We start from the raw sequence: 17,291 nt of genomic DNA, 5'->3' as shown, positions 1-17,291 counted from the left end.
ACCTAGTGATTCAAGACTCCTACATGCCCACTTTGTCTAAAAATGCTGAGATCTCACACACTCACACACACACACACACACACACAGACACACACACTTGTTGATGTATTGCCTATTACACTGCAATGACAGTACTGGCAGTGTGCCCAGAGCAGTGGATAGTTTATGATGTTGGGAATAATAGGTGCGGTTAAAAATAACTTTATTATCAAATGCACCTCAGAGACAATGGTGACGTAGGCAAAGGGGGCAGACTCTCTGACGAGAGACCAAGGAGAGCACATGCTACTCAGACAGCGTGGGCCGGTGTGGGAGGGGTTACAACATAATACACAGTCACAGAGTTGCCAGACATTCAACTGTTGCTACAATTACAGAGGAAACGGAGCCAACAGTAAAGACGTCATCTAGAATACTGGGAGGACTGGTACTTGTCTATAGTGCTGCAGGGTTTCTGCCAGAAAGGTTGTTAGGCCCGTTGGCAAGTATCTTTTAATGGGGGCCAGCGGGCAAGTGTCTTTTTTGACAGGGGCTTGACGCGGGCCAGCGACAGACTGATGGCAGCATTAAGGTAGGGCCCTATAGTTTCTGTGATAACTGTGAGAATTGAGAATTTAAAAAAGCTACAACACAGATTTCATAGGGCGTATCAGCTACCAAATCCGGTATCAATAACAACTGATGTACTTAGCTAGCCAAGGTTGCTAGGTAACATAGTTGAAAGCATGACGGTAAAGAACACTGATCTCAAACCTGCTGTTTTCCGATGCGTTCATATTTTCACCAATAGATGTCGCTGGTGAGCACAAAACACGCGGTTTTCACCCACAACACCGGAGTTTGCATTCCGTGTGAAACCAACAATGTGTAGTTTATCTTTGTGTTTGTAGTTATTTTAACCCAAAACAATGTGTTTTTCCCTTAACCTAACTAAGTGGGTTTTGTTGCCTAAACCTAAAGAAGTTGTTTTGTTGCCTAAACCTAAAGAAGCCTTTTGTTTGTGTTCAAAACGTGACATTTCATTCAGTTTTACAACATGTTAGAACGTTTAAGTTTCACTTTAACTTTTACAACGTAGTATGCCCCCAATGACCACCATCTATGGTACTTATAGCGACTGATAACGCCTATTTAATGGCCTGATAACAGTCAAATCGGGTGGTCAATTGGCTTGCTACTCCCCCACTACAAAGGGGGCCCGGCAACCGCTCTACAAAGTCACAACTGTATGCTATCCTGGATCCACAATGGTGGAACAAACTGGACAGCAGAAACGCTACACATCATCCGTCGCAGGCTGAAAATCATCTGTTCACACTGCACCTTAGCCCATAAAATAAAAAATAAAAATATTTCTCTATCTCTTATTGTCTATATGTTGCACTTGAAGTAGATAGCATATTTGATGAAGTTGTACCCACATGGTCAAATATACTTATTGCAAGTTGCTTTGGATAAAAGCTTCAGTAATGTAAAGTAAAGAGGAGTACATTATGGACGGTTACACAGTGGAAGTATGGTTGGTATGGCATTATGACATAACATGCCTGAAGAAAAACTACATGAACCACTACAAACACATTAGTCTCTAATGATTTTGTGTAATGTGTATGTAAGAAATGAGGTTAATGTCGGCAATGGCCACGTGAGTCTTAACATTTTTCTTTTCCAAATGGTACTTAAGACTATGTTCTGCCACTATTGCCTCCCAGCCTTAAATTGTGGCACAGCACTGTAAGTCTCCATTGAATATTATTAGGAAGGATGGCCATTTATTGGCTATCCTGATGGTCACTCAATAATGGATTGTCATTCATTGGCTGCCCCTTGGCTGCATGGCGCCAGATTAACCAAAGAGAGTTATTACTAAGCAGGACTCCTGCCAGTGGCTGGTTGACAAAGAGGCAGGAATGAGAGGGTTTTGCAGAAGTGGTTTATGGTGCAGTAATATAAAAATATGGCGGTTAGGTAAAGACTACTGTATGTTACTCATATTCACATTCTTCATTGATATTTGACATTTCCTTAAGGATGCAACATGCCCTGAAACAACACACGCACACACAACTCCGCAGGGGAAAGGCTAATCAATAGCCTCTGGAGAGGGGTTGGAGATGAAGTGTTCATTTTACTTAAGCTACAATAATGACCTAGCACCTCCACTTCTAGGTCCACAGGGATTTTGTGAGTGTGTTTTATATACACGTGTATGTGTATGTGTGTGTGTGTGTGTGTGTGTGTGTGTGTGCATTTGCCTGCATGTTAAATTGCGGTCCTTCAGCCTAATAGCAAGCAGGGAAAAAAAATGATTACCCTCCTTGTCAGGGGCAGTGAATTAAGAGCTGTAGCATCCAATGCCTTTTTCTGCTTCACAAACCACTCGGAACAGTAAAAAAAAAAAATGGAAAGGTAGGATTGCAGATGAAAAGTGAATGTGTAATGCAAGTAAAAGCAAAGCACAGCTCACTGCACTCTCATACCCAAACAGCTTGGATGAGGGGCTCGCTATGTAGTTGGCCCTGCCACTGAACCAGACGTTTACCACATAAACGTCTGAGCATCTTCAGGGGTGATATAATGAGGGCAGCAGTGTGTGTGTGTGTGTGTGTGTGTGTGTGACACATGGGACACACATGCACTCATATAAACAAACATATTGGGAAACATTTAGTTGTTTTGTGCATTTATATTCATGTACTTGTGTGATGAAATCCTGTGTGTTAAAGCATTAGTCTGTGCATCAGTCATGCAGACGTACCACAGAAAACATGAAAATAGTGTGAATAATTGATACTGCTATGTTTGACAGACAGTTCCTACAACCCGCATACCACACACAAGGTGATCATTTCAAATGTGCACACAAACCCGTAACTATTAACTATGTTCATACTATTTGTATTCCGTTTCTGAACAGTTGTTTGTAGACTAACTGGCATGTTGTTCACTATAATGCCCCTTACTAAGCCTGCATGGTATAATGGGATAGTGCCCGCATTTCCATTTTTGATCCAAAGCATTGTCATTTTTTGGAGCGTGGGCCAGCACCATTACCCAATGCTCCTCCTTCCCACACACACACACACACGCACACACACACTGTAACATCTGCATACGTCTCTCCTCCGTCAACTCCCTCCACTGCCTCCCATCCACTTACACACACCATTTATTCTATTTTCCATCACCTTATAGTCTTTGGAAGATGAATATGCAAGTCGGAGGAGTTGTGACAGACACCACAAGAGGTTAAGAGCACTAGAGGTTGATCTAGATGAGGAGTGAGTAATGAGTGGCCTTGCCAGTCTTGGGATTAACCTTATATACATAATGATGTATGCAGGTTTGATTCCCTTCACTGGATAATTAACAGACATCCTGGTAAGGGGTCATCTTGCTTGAACTTTGAGAAGAGATATATGCAGTTATACATAGTAACAGAAAAGATCACGAACAGCCACACACACGTGTGTAACATGCAGTGTATCCCGAGTGACGGTACGTGTCCACAGGCTCCGTGCTTTCCACGCTCTCCATTCATTGTCTATGTAAGCTGCCGCGCAATGTATTCTGGTAGCGTGGCGTCGCGATTGGAGAGACTAGGCGTCACGACGCCCGCTCCTTATTTGCATGAAGTTGAGGGCTCCGCTACTTTATGCAAAACGCGGGCGTCCGACGCGACTCGCCGCCTCTCGAAACTCCCAATAATCTTTTAAAATAAACGTTGTCAATCCAAAATAAAGACAGATTCAGCAACTGCGTGGCTTATTTCTCGCCTCAAATGTTTTCAGAAACACATTTCAGTGAACTATTTTCGTGAAATAAGAGAAGAAAGTTTCCAAACGAGCCTCCATACTGGTTCTGGTTTGAAAGCTGGGAGCAGCAGCCAACGGCGGGAAAGCGTTCGTCCAATCAGGAGCCGAGTGCCTTGTTTCTAGGGACAGCCCACCAAGCGTCCAATGTTGGGAAGCGTCGCGACCCCTCGCGATAAAAAACGCCCCTGTGGACACGTACTATTATAAAATATTTTCTAGATGGACCCATAATGATTACATTTAGGGTCTAATGTCTGCAAAGCAGTGATTCATCGAGAACCTGAGTTCAATTAAATCAAGAAGTTTCAGCTACTTTATACCTAAAACCACAGATACAACAGAGTGCTGATTCATACAAGATTTAAGCCTAAAGATGAAAAGAAAATACCCATTAAACAAAACAAATAGCACCGTCACAAAAATGTTTCCCAAATTTACAGAGTATTGGAGTAATTCAGAGTTCAAAAGAAGCTAAAATTGGTTTACAGTGTAGCTGTTAGGGAAAAATGTGCGCCTTCAGCTTGCTAAAGGCTTTTGAAGATGCTTTTCTGCATCATTCTGGCAGAGAGGCATTCTCAAAAGCTTCAACAGCAGACAACTACAATACCTTTCCCTTTGGCACTGGGAGGCAAAAAAACAGGCATATCTCACGGGTACACACAAATTCACATTCTACACTCAAATAGACGTGTACATGTAAACCACACTGAACCTCTACACACGGCTGAGGATCCCATAAGTGTATAGGAGAAAGTAATTAGTGGGAATAATTCAGTGGAGCATATCCTCTCATCTCTCCCTCGGTGGTGTCAATACCCTTTGCCAATGGTAATTACCTGTCGCTCTCCTAAACTTGAGGGGACATTATGCTGTGTGTGTGTAAATATATTTTTGAGCCAGTATGTGTGTGTTGTAGCTGTATTGTAACTTCATGGTCAACCCTTTACAATTACTCATAAAGGAGACCAGAATCTAGCTCTGAGAATCTCTTCAGTCACACAACTGCTTAGCTGAATGCAGCACGAGCAGGAAATGTTCTACTGATATGGAAAGGGGGTCGAGATCCATTAATTAACAACTTGCTTGATATTTCACATATGACTCTGTATTTGCATTCCCTTGGCTTCTCCTGGATATGAATTATCTAGCACTCTCAATGTTAACGCGATAATAACTTATTAACGTAATCCATCTTTCAAAGGTTGTGACGGGCTCAGTTTCAGGCTAGATTGAAGATACTGGCATCATATATGAAACTAAAAAGCCTAAGGAATCCATTGGTACCAACCATGTCATACTAGCTTGTCGAGAAGGAGGCTAAATATTGCTACGAAGTTATGCTAAACTTTGGCGAGGAAAAACTGTCATGGCTATTTTCAAAGGGGTCCCTTGACCTCTGACCTCCAGATATGTGACTGAAAATGGGTTCTATGGGTACCCACGAGTCTCCCCTTTACAGACATGCCCACTTTATGATAATCACATGCAGTTTGGGAGAAGTCATAGTCAAGTCAGCACACTGACACACTGACAGCTGTTCTTGCATGTTGGGCGATGTTGCCATGATATGATTTGAGCATATTTTTTTATGCTAAATGCAGTACCTGTGAGGGTTTATGGACAATATTTGTCATTTTTTTGTGTTATTAATTGATTTCCAATAATAAATACATTCATAATTTGCATAAAGCAAGCATATTTGCCCACTCCCATATTGATAAGAGTATTCAATACTTGACTAATCTCCCTTTAAGGTACATTTTGAACAGATAAAAAATGTGCAATTAATTTGCAATTAATCGCAATTAATCATGGACAATCATGCGATTACTTGCAATTAAATACTTTAATCTAATTGTGATACATAAAAGCTAGAAAAGAAAGAATAAGCAGGCTAGCTAGCTTGCTTTAACATACAGTGAACAGTCCCAGATTGAGATGGCAGATTTTGTATAAAAATGTTCTTTAGTGGAATCACTTCTAAGCTTGCAAAGGCTTAGAGAGAGAAACAGACAGAGAGAACGAGGGAGAGGAGAAGCAGTGATGAGAAGCAGGGAAAATAAAGCAACAGAAAAATCAATCAAGCAGTATTTCCCCCCAAAAAAAAACAGGCCGTGTGTGCCCAGTATAATGGGATTAAGGTGTGGTATTAAAATAAATATATAACATTATGATAATAAGCTCCCCTTGGCTTGAATAAAGAATATTAATGAATTTCGGGTTGACAGTAAAATAGAGAATCGACAGATATTACTTCATTTACAGTTATTCTGTTACATGATATACCAGTTATTTCAGATTGTTCAGGTCGTAATAGTAATAGTTTTAGATCAGTTCAACGCTATACATGCAGGGCTGTGATGAAAACTAATGCATCTGGTAAATTGTATGCTGGTGTAATCCTCACAGCCCCTTTGGGACAACATAGACCCCAACTGACGCTCATATACACAGACTAAGTGTTGAGGCATTTGTTAATCTTGTAAACATCCTTTCACTGTTCGCTCATTAATTCAGCCCAGAGGATGAGGGAGAGGGAGAGAGATAAATAAAGAGAGAGGGAAAGAAAGACAGAGAGAGAAAGAGAGAGAGAGGGAGAGAGAGGGAGATAGAGAAGCATGCATTTGAAATTGAGTCAATTAACCGCCAGTCTAAAGGTAGCTCTTCCCTCTCTTTTACCGATATGCAAATGCAAATCATGCTAATCTCTTCTCTCAAAGGCTGCCGTTGGAACAAATTACGAGGCAAGGGCCTTATATCTGCATTTGAAAAATACTTTGTGTGTCCATGTGTTTGTGACCTCTTTTGTATAAGTGAACAGATACGCTTGAATGTGAAGACCTGTGGGACATAAAGCCAACCTTTTATAAAAGGAAAATTAAAGGGAGAGTTCACAATATTTTTGACTTAACTCACTGAAGGGCAGTGATTATCCATGCAAAGACAATAACTAAGGCAGTTCTGTTGTTTATAGGCCACAATAACTACACACAAAATAGGGTGTAGTTGGTGAAGAGGCACAATGAAACAATCTTAAGTGGCCATGAATTTTACAAGTAGCATAAAAACTGAAAGTTTTAACAGATATGTGCCAGTGACAAAAACTTGCACTTGCATTTTACGTATATTGCTTCATATATTTAAATCAAATGTTGGTTACTTTACAGTGCAACAGCGTCCTGGGCAAAAAGTCAAAATATTTCTATTTTGAGAAGATGGTGAAGCACAAGAAATAAATAAAGTAAAGCTGTCAAAGTTAACGCGGTAATAACGCATTAACACAAATTCGTTTGTGTTGTGAATAAATGCAGTACCTGTGAGGGTTTCTGGACAATATTGTCATTGTTTTGTGCTGTTAACTGATTTCCAATAAAATAAATATAGACATACATTTGCATAAAGCAAGCAGCAAGGAAACTGGTATGTATACTGTACAGGCACTGTACAGGCAACAGGGTGTGATGCTGGACTCGTGGGGTTGCATCTACAGGCCGGTCTGGCAGAGCGACCACTCAAATCAGAGCAGACACTGAGACAGATGGTGATTTTACACCAGCATGGGAAAAGAAATGGGTCTTTAACATCAAACCTCGGCACATTACTTTGAAACCAGCTGGCCAGACACAAAAAGGGACCGCGAGTCTGGGGAAGCAGCCAGGCTCTTAAGCAGAGGTCTTGGAGAAATGGCAGACCAGGCAAGACGGATGCCAGCCCTTCCATACTACTTTCTAAGATGTCTGCATAATTATGATTCAATTTGCATGTTTAGGAAGATAGTGACTAAGACAAACGATGAAAGGCCGGCAGACAGAAGAAGTAGAGAGAGAGAACTGTGCAAACAAACATTTAAAACCTAATTCTAGATGGGCATTAATCAATGTATCTCATTCTTACCTTGAAACTAAGCCTGCAAGGCCAACAAAGGAAATAACTGGTTATCAGTTCATTAAAATACTTAAAAACTATTAACCTTCCTCTCTCTTAGCCGCTCTCCACTCTCTGTGCCTGTATAGGCCTTTTACATTACATCCCATCTTATCTGCCCTTGTACTTGCTATCTCCTCACTCTCTGCATCCAGCAACCGAGTTGACTTTGCATAATTATTGAATGTAAATGTCAGCCGGTGGTTGGAAGCTGAATAACATCGAGTGCTGATGGTGAGTGCGATGTAGATGGCAATGTCCTGGTCGATGCCTTGGGGCAACGGCTGTCATAGTAAATGCTGATGAATGTTCAACACATGCCCTTTCTCTGTTTAAGATGCAGAATTCTAAATATAGTGTTTTATGAATCAAAACACATTTAGCTGAAACATAATTATTAGATTGCTTGAGTTGGCAAAGTTGAAAGAAATTCTGATTTGAAACTTGTGAATTAATGTTACCAATTGAGAGTCCCTAAAATGCACTTTAGAAATAGAGCCAACATAATTGAAAGGGAAACAATAATTAACTGCCCAATATTAATTACAGTAATTCTTGAAAACCACTCTGTTACCATGGATGTACCAGGACATAACTGTGGTTAAGCATTTACTTGTTCACTTCCACACAACTGATGGAAAGGCAAGGCACTTACTGTGCCTACTTTGATTCATAAAATGTCAAATGCTCTTTAAAGTTGTGCGAAAGTTAGTTGCGTAGTTATCGTGTGTACATTCTAGTTTCCCATGACCGTGCAGATTAATGCACTCTAAGTGTGCCTTTAGTCAGTTAAATGCATCTCCATTCTCAAGGTCTGAGTGATATTCAGCTGTGTTAATGACCCATCACGCCTCATTTCCATCATTTCATCTGCCGTGGGAGGAGGTAAGTGGTGTTGCCTCAGGTAAAGCACCTCATCAACAAGCATATCTACTTTTACATCTGATCTCCATAAAGCCAACACTGAATACTCCCTCTGGCTGTCGACTGCTAAAAAAAAGTGAGATAAGCCTTAGCTAGGAAACCTGACTAAAAAGGATTGTCAAAACTTGTGGGTCGAGATACAAACTTCCCCTTTGAAATACAAATTAATCGACTAAGACAATCCAATTTTTCATGCTGAATTAAATGAACACGTCTTGGCAAGCAGTATGCTCAAATCCGCCCCTAAAGACATTCAGTAGCAGCATGTCACCATTGCTGAATTATTGCTGTCACGGATGTCTATCAAATGTATGTCTGTTGATGTGAACTTTCATGATCAAAGTGACAAACAGCAACTTGTTGTCGCAGACAGAGCAATCAAACTTAGTGACAAACACACAACACTTGCTTCTCATTGCCTCACTAATGCAGCAGTGCCTGTCAATCCATCTCTACAGAGGATACTGCAACATTAAGATAGTGTGGGACAAATAAAGGGTACGTGTGTAGTTACTGTAGGTGAGTTTGAGTAAAGATGGCTTAGACAAACTACTCTAAACTCATATATATATACAGTATATACATGTATATATAAATATATACAGTATACACCATTTTTAAAGGGGTCCCTTGACCTCTGACCTCAAGATATGTGAATGAAAACGAGTCTCCCCTTTACAGACATGCCAAAGTCATAGTCAAGTCAGCACACTGACAGCTGTTGATGCCTGTTGGGCTGCAGTTTGCCATGTTATGATTCAAGCATATTTTTTAAAGCTAAATGTAGTACCTGTGAGGGTTTCTGTACAATATTTGTCATTGTTTTGTGTTGTTAATTGATTTTCAATAATAAATATATACATACATTTGCATAAAGCAAGCATATTTGTCCACTACCATGTTGATAAGAGTATTAAATACTTGACAAATTTCCCTTTAAGGTACATTTTGAACAGATAAAAATGTGTGATTACTTTGCGATTAATCGCGATTGATTATGGACAATCATGCGATTGATCGGGATTAAATATTTCAATCAATTGACAGCCCTAATACATATGAATAGTGTCTCGTTCTCCAATCTCAAGAATGAGTAATATGAAAGCAGTAGTGTTGTGCAGTCTGACTTTATAGTTCTTCACAGGACCTCAGAAATGATCTAATAATAAACTGAAATAAAAATGGACAGATTGTAAATACTACATTCAGTCAAATGTAACAAACAGAAACAAAACTAATGTCTCTATTGAAATATATACCACCAGTTTACAAAATATCCTTCATTTCCCCATTCCCACCGGAGTATATTGCCTGTAAAGGAAATAAAGATAAGATCTTAACATTTCTTATCCACCATCTCACCACGTCTCCCTATCTACCAACCCCAAAAAGAGATAAGCAACATGAAACAGACTTGGGTGAAAAAGAAAATGAAGTCATCATACATATTTATCAGGGACATGATAACAATGTCTCAAATGCAAAAGCATCCTTGTGACAAGTACTCCCATTTCGAAGCCAGTCATTTAAACAGTTTAACAACATGTTTATTTTTCACTATCATTAATCTTTAGACACCTTCTGTGCCATTTTCCATTGCAGGCGGGGAGAGCTGACATTCATGCAAAATTTAAATAACATATAAGCACACGTATAGAAACTGTACCACCAGGAAATTATGCTTGACTTTTTTGTCAAAGCTGTCTTGTTTTAAGCATATTTTTTGAGGCTTTAGTCTGGGGTGTTGCAAACAATACGGAAGATATTGCTGCTATATAACAATTTTAACAAAGATACAGTAATATTTATGTTATTTCAATTTACATTTTTTTGTTTTATTTTACTGCCAACTTTGTGCAACCTTTCAGACTCCTTTAGTCACTTCATTTCCAAATAGAACCTAGGATCTTATCACATCTGCTTTCTGAGCTCTCATGCTCTGGCTCACCGCTTCTCTTTACCTGACTGTCCTCTTACTAAAGTAGAGAAGTATAAAAACTGGTGCGTCATAAGTGGCAGAGCCATGCTCAATCGACCAACCAGCACTGTCTGAATCATGAATGAGCTACACGTGAGTCATCTAGTGTGACCAACAGCCAGTCGCTGATCAGCCTCCTCCTCACGGACATGTTTTCTTTTCATTTCAAACCTTATAGATACAAAATAATTATGACGATACAAAGACTTCCCCATCATAGACTCAATCATGTGGATGGTGAAAACCCAAATTTGCATGCCTTTCTGTGAGAAAATACCTTCGCCACACTACACTAAAAAGGCAACACAGCACGGAGTACAATGCACTGATGCAAACACCTAATCTCACGACACCAAAGATCAACACAATCCTTCTTTAGAGACACATACCATGAACCGTGGTCAGTCCTGCTCTCTGAATGGATCGGCAGAGCACCCGGAGGTCCGCCCAGAGTTAATGAACAGAAGAACAAAACCTGTCCATGTGTACTGTGTCTACTGTGGGAACGCAGGATCTGGAGGCAGACACAACAGTGAGAAGTAACAGAGGTAATAGGATCACGGCTGTCCATCTGGCCTCATCCCAACACACGCCACAGGCTATAAATAACACCTCGATAGCTAATACTGTTGATTTACTAATTCCATCCCTACTCAGAGGCAATTTACTGTGCTCATGTAACCGAAGGAAAACAAATTGATGACACTTGTTTTAAGTGATTTAGGAGACATTTTGAACCCATTTAATTTGATGATTTATGCAGGAAAACCACAACAACAACTATAATCTTTTTTGAGTACTCTAACTTTTACACATAAATAAATGTGCAATTTACTACTTTGTATTGCCAAGTGAATCATCACAGCAGTGACTCTGTGGTTTTATCTTTGCTGATCTAAACAACAATGACCAATGAGGGGGAACCTCTTACCTAAAGCAAATCAAAATTGATCAATAAAAACTTAAAACAGGTTAACTGCTTAGAGGAAGGAAGCTCAAATAGGAACGGATTGAGAGGACCTCAAGCAAATGCCTCTTCAAATAAAAAAAAACACTCAACGATAAGCAAGAACTGAACAAAGATGAACAAGTGACTTACTCTTTTGGACTGTTGAGTTGTATGGGTAAAATTAACATAATGTGCTGTACGTCCAAACGTTAATATTACTGCAAACAAAACAAAGTATATGACAACAGAGCCATCTCCGTCACAGCTGAGCAAACCCCATCTGCTGATAAAGCCTGTGAGATGCTGTTGAAAGCCCCAGAAAAAAAAATGTTGTGGAGCATATACTGTATATTTGGACTTTATTTACCTGACATTGTCATTCTGATTCTCCACATTGTCATTTTACTATTGTTGTTATTGTTGTCTACTCTGTGTATTTGATAGGGGTGAGAAGAAAATTCGATTCACCTATGTAACAGAATTTCTTTTTTTTTTTAACAATTTTGAAATACATTTTCTAATGCCAGAATCGATATATTTGCTTAATTTCAGTCACTGTGGAGGTTGAAGGAAATAACCGTTTTTCATTGTTTTATTCTGAGTAACGTGACGTCATATCCGTTCCGTATCCGTGGTCTGCATGGATACGACCTTCACATTTTAAATCCAACGTGGTAAACACTACACATACAGTAAAGTATGGAAACACTTTGTGTTTCACACATTGCAGGAAAAGCACAGCTAGACATCATGGCTAAAGCTGCATCCTAACTCTGTCATGGACAGGAAACGTTATTTTCAATGACGTTATCGTATTGCGGTAACGTGCGGTCAAGCCAGCCGTCACTCTCATCTGCGTGATCACTACAACTGTACAGCACCCATATACCGACATTTATGTTAAATGTTATATGTCAAACAGCCCTGATGAGGCTGATCATGGATGTATAAAGAGAACGGAGCTGACGGGAGAGCCAGCAACGGACTTGGCGAAGTTAGCGAAAGTATACATATGTGACGTCCGGTTTTCAAAATAAGGTGTTAACAAAGGGAACTGTATATACAAAAATAAGATTTATTGAATTATATTCACCAGAAGTATAAAACATTACTTGTCCCTTATAAATTAAAAAGAAAATACCACTAATTTGTGAGGGAAATGTCTTTTTTCTTTGATTCTTGGGTTGCTGGAAATTCGTTTTATAAATAATGCCCGACAATGACTGATATATTTGACTACATACATGCTAAAAATAAAACATTCTTACCGTATTAATTTAGATATGTTCCAAATTAAAGTCCCTAGAAGTGTATGATTCCACTTATTCCCATGGTCTAGTGTTAAAAAAGTTAACAAAAATCGTAATAAATCGTAATATCAAATCGCATACTTGTAAAATCACAATACTTAAAAATCACAATACATATCAAATCGTGATGGTATCGAATCCGGAGATAGGTGTATCGTCCCAGCCCTATTATTTGACATCTATTGCGTGTCTGAGCATGAGAAATTCCCATCATGACAATATTGTCTAGTGCAGGATCTGTATTTTCTAGAAATCAGTCTGTTTTCAGAGACATGTCCTGCTTATGTTCCTGACATCTGTTATTGAAAGTGTTCACATACAAATGAAAAAAACTCAAATGTCAAAACGCTCTCCTTCTACGAGCCCCACGCAGGCCTCCCCTTACTGTTATCTCCAACGCAACACACACAGATACACACTCCACACTCCTCTCACCGCAGACACGCGATGACCTGATTCAAATCAAATTAATGCCTAAGCAAGTGACAGTCAGTGATCCCTTAGGTCCATCACCTGTTTGAGGTCTATGAGAGAGACAAGATGGGATGAGAGGAAGAGACGCAACGAGACAGGGAGAGAGTACTGCTGTGAGAGGCAGTTGATCTGCAATGCTGCCAGAGTCTTTGGTGTCTGTATGTCAAACGCCAGTGCACTCCATAGGAATACGATAACGAGGGCTGCGCACACAGGGAATGCCAAATGAGATATCAAACACAGAGGAGAGCTCAGAAAACACAGAGCACAGCACTGAGCAATTTAATAAGACATAGATGGAAAGACGGCCTGCCTACATTGTATTCTAATACATTTTCTGATCTGGGTTGTGACAACACAGAAGGCAGCACAGGACATAACATCTGAATACCATGATATATACATGTAGGGGGACATCAGGGTATGTTCTGCAATAGTCCTATGAAAATGTGTCCTTAGCTGAAGTGTGTTTGGCATCTAAAGATCCCATTAAAACTCTCTAAACCTGGGACTAAAGATACACTCCCTGATTTTGTTATAGTGATTGATAGTGTCATCTAGGGATGTCACGGTGAGGACATTTTCCCAGCAGATAATAAACTTGTGATAACCCCGGTGTTACCGATTACACCGGACATTTTACAAGATAAGACGGCGCTCAATTTATGTAGAGCGCTTTCAGATTGTAGCGTCCATCAACCGACTATGTATTGATAACACACCGCTGATGCACCAAAGTGAACTAAATGGGTTTTATTTCTATAAAAAATTGATGTATGCCCGACATCTGTGTAACCCCGGTAACGCCGACTACCGCGGCAAGCCTAGTACCATCACATTTCCCTCCACATTTTTATGTCTTGAAACTCAACAGTGAACTATGTCCAATTCATCCCTATTAAACATTGACATTATATGGAAATATACAAGGAAAAAAGACATACCAACAAAAAGCATAAACTGATGACTTGTGGCAAAAGTGATAGATATAGATACATAGACACATAATAGAGTGCTCCAGGATGATTTTTGTAGGCCAACCAGGAAGTTAGCATCGCCCTGGGTTCCCTCCACAAAAAGCCAATGGGATTTTTTCATTGGGTTTTGGGTTATTGCAGATAATAAGCTCTGTGGCAAACACACGTTTATCGTACTTACGCATTTTGTTCAGCAAAATAATCTTCACAAATGAACACCACTTTTATGATTTTTTAAGTGTGAATGCAATCGCCAGAAGTAAAAAGCTTAAGTTAGGCTATAAACAAACTACACCACGGTCGCATGAGCGCAAGTAAACACAACGAGGCTGTAAAGGCGGACGAGTCGGCATGATGACGTTTAGTAGTCTCATTTAGCCACTCGTTAGCAACCGCCTTTTCACGATTGGGATATTTACTGACGTATTTTATGTCATTGATCAAAACGCTAACATCTCTTGAGCTTATGTTAACAACAGACCTTATTTCAGGCATCTAACTAAAAACCCATTAAATAAAAACATTGACTTCCACACGAGGGAACTAAAATGCAAACTCATTTCCGGGTTTTAGGACTCATTCCTGTAGCACTCTATATTCCAGGGCAGATTCTGAATCCCTAACAACTCCTTATATAATTCAAAGTAATTGGTATACAAATGAATCAATAAAGCTATTAGGCATCTACAAAATGTTGTGGAGAGAAATTTGATAAAAACAAACTGTCGATATGAACTGAAAACTGTTGAATGTACTCACTCTTTTTGGAAGAGTAGGCTACTACTTTGATGGACTTGAGAGATTTGGGGGCAGTGTAACTCCGACAGGCTTCATGAAGTCTGCAGCTGGTTTGCATCCTGAGCTGAATGCGATGTGAAACATCTGAAGAAATCTTGACCCTGTACCATGTGAATAGAAGCAGCTGGTCAAAAAAACAGACATTAAATTTAACAAGGCATATAATATGTCAAGATTACTGTTGAATATATGCATTAAGTCTACATTTCTACATCCGTCCTCCAGGACATTTAGCCTCTACGTCAATTTAATTAAGTCCAAAAGGGGCTTTTTGGCATTGGAAACATACATTTCAGCAACTGTGAAATAAAAACTAAAAAACTAAAAATCTTGTCCCCTCTCTAGGTTCCATGGTGGTAAAGAGGTCCAGATTGTAAAGCCCCCTGAGGCAAATGTGTGATTCATGATATTGGGCTATACAAATTAAAAGGACTTTCTCTTCTTTCACTTTGAAATGTCATAGCAGAGAAACTACAGGTGTAACTAATAACATTAATTATGGTCCTGGTCTATTAATCTGCCAGTTGGCTACGCCAGTGAGCCAGCATGCACAATACCAGGATTATTGCAATGTTACACCTAAAGGGAATGCAGCCATCATTAATGTTATTAACACCTGTGTTTGACATAACATGTCCGCTGTACAGGTGTGCTGTGTAAGTGCTGCATTCACACCTAAGCTAGATAAATGTGATGTTAATATTAAAGCTGTGAGCAGCCATGAACGGGCCCTCGCACCTTCCCGTGCGTGGGGGGTACTGGCGGGCCAGGCACAATGAAACCGGAACTCGGATGAGCGCAATGACGCCTGCCACAAGACTCTACGACAAACGGTTCATGAGTTATGAAAGGGGGCGTGGCTAACGTCTTGGGGCGGGTCTATGAATCTATATTGACATGAAAATGACCTCAGGTCTGGACTCTCATCATGGCTTAGGAATTTTGTAGCGGATTTGACAAAGTATGCTGAAGTTACAACAACTTCCTGTTTCATGGCGAATGGCTCAATATGGCCACCACGCCACAGTCACGTCGTTCAGTGAAAAATCACCTTTTGAATAACTTTTCATCCTTAAAGTCTGTAGATGGTCCTGACCAAATTTCAAGTCGATCTGATTAAATCCGTAAGAGTTTGTTAAAGTACACAGCCTATACAACGCTAAAAATGGGCGAAAATTGCATATTAAATTCAAAATAGCTGACTTCCTGTTGAGTTTTGGGCATACCTCCAAGAGGCTTTTTTGTGCGTCTCCACGTGTTACATCTGTCTGCCAAATTTCATACATGTAGGTTAAACAGGAGCAAGGGGCTCAATTTTTCCAACTTTCTAGGGGGCGCTAGAGAGCCATTTTGCATCAGCCGAGCCAGAGACTCTTAAAATATCAAATTTTTCACCGCGTCTGATAAGTGTGCCAAGTTTAACAACTTTTTGAGTATGTTAGGGCCCTCAAAAAGAGGATTAATTTGCATGAAAAAGAATATTTCTACAGCTTCATAGGCCGTTAATGGTCTAATGTTAGCATCATGCCATTTACCTGTATGTTAACTAGCTAGTTAAGAGATAGCTGCTATGCCAGTTGTTGTGTTGTTGCTAAGCTACAGGTGTATTCACCGCAGGTCCCGTATGAGGGTTAATATTTACTAACAAGTTACGCTAAATTGCACCAGCTTTACCTGAAATAGCATGCAGAAGTGAGGTAGAAGTTAGTAAATTAACGGTGGACGTTGCTATGTGAGACAGAAATCACTCCTCAGAGATGAACGAGGTGAGCCTGGTCAACCACAGGCTGATATCAAAATAAAAGCATCCAAGGTCATTATCACTGAAACCATCTATTAAAGATGGATATGTGACTTTTATTTTGAAAACGCACTGTTAAACTGTTGCATACTACACTGTGGCCAAAAGTGTGAGGGTACCCATCATCATCACATCATATTTTGTATAGCCTATATATATATATATATACATATATATATATATTTATTTATTTACTTGTTTATATATATTTATATTTATATATATATACATATATAAATATATATGTATATTTATTTACTTATTTATTTATGTATATATATATACATATATAAATACATATACATATATATATGTATTTATTTACTTATTTATTTATTTAT

General features: G+C 39.5%; 1 protein-coding gene across 5 annotated transcripts in view; it reads right to left on the bottom strand.

Annotated features, from left to right (window-relative positions):
• The window catches only part of shank3a (SH3 and multiple ankyrin repeat domains 3a), a 211,121-nt gene extending 194,195 nt beyond the window's left edge, over positions 1–16,926 (bottom strand). For all 5 annotated transcript variants that reach the window (XR_005206500.1, XM_037766242.1, XM_037766244.1 and 2 more), the window contains exons 1-2: positions 16,824–16,926; positions 15,111–15,250 (exon numbers count right to left, since the gene is read on the bottom strand). The gene's annotated coding sequence lies outside the window, so the exon portion shown is untranslated. The remainder of the gene's footprint in view (positions 1–15,110; positions 15,251–16,823) is intronic.
• Positions 16,927–17,291: the final 365 nt, after the last annotated feature.

This window comes from Sebastes umbrosus, chromosome 4, assembly GCF_015220745.1.
Source record: "Sebastes umbrosus isolate fSebUmb1 chromosome 4, fSebUmb1.pri, whole genome shotgun sequence".
NCBI lineage: Eukaryota > Metazoa > Chordata > Actinopteri > Perciformes > Sebastidae > Sebastes > Sebastes umbrosus.
The sequence above is the reverse complement of the archived record's forward strand: the minus strand, read 5'-3'. Positions and strand labels throughout refer to the sequence as shown.